Source organism: Belonocnema kinseyi, chromosome 5 (genome assembly GCF_010883055.1).
Source record: "Belonocnema kinseyi isolate 2016_QV_RU_SX_M_011 chromosome 5, B_treatae_v1, whole genome shotgun sequence".
NCBI classification, from domain to species: Eukaryota; Metazoa; Arthropoda; class Insecta; order Hymenoptera; family Cynipidae; genus Belonocnema; species Belonocnema kinseyi.
This window is the reverse complement of record NC_046661.1, coordinates 124,327,394-124,332,648: the sequence shown is the minus strand read 5'-3', so window position 1 is coordinate 124,332,648 and position 5,255 is coordinate 124,327,394.

Genomic DNA, 5,255 nt, shown 5'->3' with positions numbered 1-5,255 from the left:
TCGAAAACTGATTTTCAAGCCATCAGGGGCCAACTCGAGCGGCCTGAAGCGGCCAGGCAAATTTTATGCGTGGTTATAGAATCCGGAGTCTCAATTGTATTATCTTAAGATCAGAAAAAAAAATTTAGTTGTTATAGAAATATATTAACTTACAGTAGCCAATTTTTCGTCTGGTATCGCGAAAATGAATTTCCCTGAAATCCGTGTAATGCATTTGGAGGTCAAGTTTGTTGTTTTTATCGCGTTTCTTGATATTTCAATATAGTTATCGCCTACAATCGAAACAAATGTAAATTATTATTACTGCATTACAAACTCCATTTAATATTAACAATCGCGCACATTTTAAGTGGTAAAAAGCGTTTAATTGTCCAAAGTAAATCTCAACTGTCACTGCTCCCGAATAGACTGCCGCCATTTTATTTCGCTGCTCCCATAATGCACCGGCGCTCTTTCGATAATTGTTTCAGACACCTATTCTTAATATCCCTATTATAGCTATACTTATTAGGGGTTTGACTATACGATATCCCTGGTATATGGAAAATGGTCAAGGATATTCATTTTCGCTGATCCAGGGATCTTTATAAATTTCTTCGTTCGCTTTCAACTAAATGTTTGGCTATAATAAGGAATAATATCCCTGTCACAGCTCAATTTTTTTTACCGTGTGGAAATTCCTCTTTTTTCTACAACATTAACCCTCCTAGTTGAAAGTAAATCTTTTTGCTTGCAAATTTAACAACTTTATTGAAAAATCGTTTTTTTTTGTTCAATGATATTTTTGATTAGAGCTTTTATCTGAAAATTTAATTATTTCATTTTTTTCGAAACTTTATCCTGTATATTTCATAAGTTAAAAATTAAACTATTTGGTAGAATATACACGTGATTTCTTGAAAAGTCGTCTTTTTGTGTAGCAAATTAATCTTGTTTGTTGAAAATTCAATTATTTGGTTAAAAATTCATTTTTTGTTAAAAAGACATCTTTTTGGGTAGAAAATTATTCTTGTTTGATGAAAGTTTAATTTTTGGATTCAGAATTTAACTAACTTGTTAAAAATTCATCTTTCTTGTTTTAAAATGTCCTTTTTTATCGAAAATTCATCTTTCATGGTAAACATGAACTTCTTCGCTAAAAATTGATTAAGAATGAATCTTTTTATGTTGAAATGTCAACCGTTTGCTTAGAAACTCATCTAATTTGTAAAAAACCTGATTATTTTTGGAAAATTCAACTTCATTGTTAAAAATTCATCCTTTTGAATTTAAAATTCATCTTTTATGTTAGATCAGTCATTCTTCTTGGTTGAAAATTAATCTTTCTTGGTTACAAAGAAACTTGCTCGTTGAAAATTCAACTGCCTTCGAAAAAATTCATCTTTTTGTCTTGAAAATTTTACCATTTAGTTAAATTTGGAACAATTTTTTAAAAACTCGTATGAAAATTGGTCTTTTTGAGTTGAAAATTCATCTCTTTAGGTAGAAATTCTTTTTTGATTGAATATTCAACTGTTTTGTTAAAAATGCAATATAGATTTCGACTTGAAATCTTATAAATAAAAAATATTTCGTATTGAATTTAATATTTCATCTACATTAATTTTATTTAAAAGAATTTATAAACGTAAAACCCCTCTTTAGCCCATGGCTAAGTTAAATTCGTGGGTTTTCTGAAAATTTGTCCTTTTATGTTGAAAATTCATCTCATTGGGTAGAAAATCTTTTTTAGTTGAATATTTAACTATTTTGTTGGAAATGCAATATATTTTGGCTTGAAATCTCAGGAATTTAAAATACAGTGAAACTCTTTAGTAGCCCTCTCTTTTATAACCCTTCCATGAATTGACGCCCCGCTGCAGGTAGGTGTAACAGGAGCTGCGCTGGGTGCGCGGAGTCCGCGGTTGTCACTCAGGCGAGCACTCAGGCGTGAACGAAGAAAGTTGGAGCGGGCTATAATAAGTTAGTTTCCACCCACCGTCAGCCCCAATATCGACGCTAAAAAAGAGCTTCACTGTATTTCTTATTGAATTTAATAATTCATCTACATTAATTTTATTTAAAAGAATTTATCAATGTAAAGTCTGGGGAGGAGGTCTATAAAGTTTAAAATCGGTAACGTAATTTATGGATCGCTAATAATTGAAAAGAATTTCCGTGTGACCAGCCAGGTCTCAACCACACCACAGTGAATAATATCGAAAAATAAACATTTTTTCTAATTAGATCTGTTGACTGCAACTTCGACTGATTGGGTTAAAGCTGCTTTAAAGTTGTCTATTGTCTTCACTTACCTCAGAAATCATTCCTGTCGGAGAAGAGGTCAGGGATTCTTTTGTCGTTTTATTTAGTGAAGCCGAAAAATATGGATATTCAAAATTCAGGAATTAACGTTTGTATGTGTAATTCTTATAATTCTAATAATTGCATGCAAATAAATCATCGTTTTCTGATATTATATCAAGTTTTTTTTATCAATTTAATCTACGGTGCGAATTATAATCAAGTTTTTAATTATAACATGTTTTTTCATGACGACGCATGAAGATATTAAAATAATCCATTCAGGACAATTACAATCTGAAGGACTGAAAATAAATGACTATATCCTAGTGCGAATTGCCGGAGCTGAATACACGGCCCGGTGTTGGTCCAATTTTTGCAGCCAAAGGTCGGCTAAAGTTATTGGGCCAAGATCGGCATTTTAATCGGCCCAATGTTGAGCCAGTTCTGGCAGCCTATATTGGCTATTTATATTTGCCGATCCTCCACCGATGCTTGAGCCAGAATCGGCACTTTGTTTCGCCAAGTCTCAGTTTTAACACCTAATAAATAAATCTTACACGAAAGATAAAAAAAAATTATTGACAAATTGTCAAAGTTCACGATGAAATTTCTTAAGTTCTGTCATTAAAAATGTTTAATGTATATGAAATATTACATTTCCTGTCATTGCAAAAAGTTGTAAAGCAGGCTACAACGGAAAAAAATGAAATATTACGCAAAGAAAAATTGTTATCGATTTAAATTATTTATTTAAAAATTATTGTATTAATATTCTTGCTAATATTTCGTCGCATAATAATAAATAATTAGAAAAAGAGAGCTTAAAATTTGGTTTTTTAACTTTTCTGAACTGCAGCTTATGAGGATGACTTTTTCACAGTTTCAACTTGTCAGTTTAGCGGAGTGCTAATAATAAGCGAAACCATATTAAATTCACGACACAAAATTAGCTTTGAAAACTACACAATTCTAAGAAACGACAGGATAGATAACAGAGGGGGAGGAGGGACCGCGCTAATAATAAAAAATAATCTAAAATTTTACAGGGTAAATATCAAGTCAGACAACCAAACTAAAATAATCGAAATAACCATCATCAGAATCCTACACCAAAATCATCAAAACTTATACATAATTAGCGCTTATGCAGCAGGCCACACTAGAAATTATTTTTCCAAAGACTTAACCCTTATATTTAATGAACTTAAACTTTACAACTCAGAAAACTGGTATTTACTAGCAGGAGATTTAAATGCCCGTTACTTGACATGCACGAATTTATCTTAAGAGACGTTAAAGTCGAAATAAATCATTTATTTAATAGGAACATTAATAATTACTGGTATAATAGAATAAGAAATATTTTCATGCACGATAATGATGACCTATTTCCAGAAATGAACAGAATATTTAGATCAAAAAACGAAACTGACTTTCCAAATTTCCAAATTCCACAGGATAAAATAAACTTGATAGAAGCCGCGGAAATCGACAAACTCTCAACACCTAAAGACGAAGAAAATAACTTCAATATAACTGACAGTGGAGATAAATTAAACTTGCTAGGAGCACATTTTGCTTCAATCAATAATCAAAACAGAAACAATAATAAAGACGATATAAATAATATTGTTATAAACACTGAAGAAAAACTTAAGAACGAGATGGAGCATGACAAAAATAATAATCAAACCCTGACCCATTTTTGCGACACAAATCCTGCCTCTAATCCCACATACGAAGATGACAAGGATTACTTTTGTAACATCTATAAACTTAAAAACATTTTAAAAAATCATAACAGCAAAAGATCATCCGGAACGGACGGAATCCCAAACATTGCAATTAGGAACTTACCTACTAATATTTTGCATGAATACACTATAATTTTTAACAATATGTTGAATAACTACCATTTTCCAGATAAATGGAAAACTGCCAGAGTCAAAGCACTTAAAAAGAAAGGCAAAGATTCTAGAGAGCTATAGATCAATAAGTCTCTTGCCAAATATAAGCAAAATATTTGAAATATTACTGAATCAATCCATTCAATAACATGGAAAATAAATGACATAATCCTTGATACGCAATTTGGATTTAGGTACAAACACTCAACAATACACGCGATTAGTAAATTTGTGTCCGATGTCTGTTGGGCTCTAAATGACAAACAATTTGTCGCGGCCTGTCTTATAGACCTCAAAAAAGCTTTTGATACTGTTTGGCTGGATGACCTATTTTTCAGATTAATAAAGAAGGAGTTTCCGAAATACCTTATAAAAATCTTATGGAACGCCTTGCACGGAAAAAAAATTGTATTCGATAGCGAAAATAAATCAGATCTGACGCTCGTGCTCAATGAGGGCCTGCAACAGGGGGCTGTCAGCTCCCCTATATTGTTTAACATTTACGCTTGCGACTTGCTGAGAACTTATGGATTAAATATAAAACCTAACAAAAAAGCCAGGAGTTTTCTGACGACTTAATAATATATGTCATCAGTAGATGCCTGCACGAAGCTCAAGCCAATCTCCAGGACATATTTTTAAAATTATTATTCTTTTTTGATACCTGGAGATTAAAATGTAATATAAGTAAATATGAAACAATCCTTTTTAGGCCAAACTTGAATGAAGTTCATAAAAAGTATTGCAAAGTATGGAAAGATTTCAAAATAAAAACAAGCGAAAATGAAAACCAATACATAGTACACAAAAGGGTAGTAAAATACTTGGGAGATCACCTTGACGATCGACTAAGACACGATGATCACGTTAAAGAAGCTCTGGAAAAAGGGAAAAAGGCCTAATTTAATGCCAAGCATCTATTTCACTCCAAGCATTTAGACTCTAAAGTTAAAATTCTATGCTACGAGGGTAGTTCAATAAGTCCTTAGAATGACCAACAGATGGCGCGCGAATCGCTCCAAATCATCTGTTTTCAGTCAGCACCACTCCCAACTAGATATA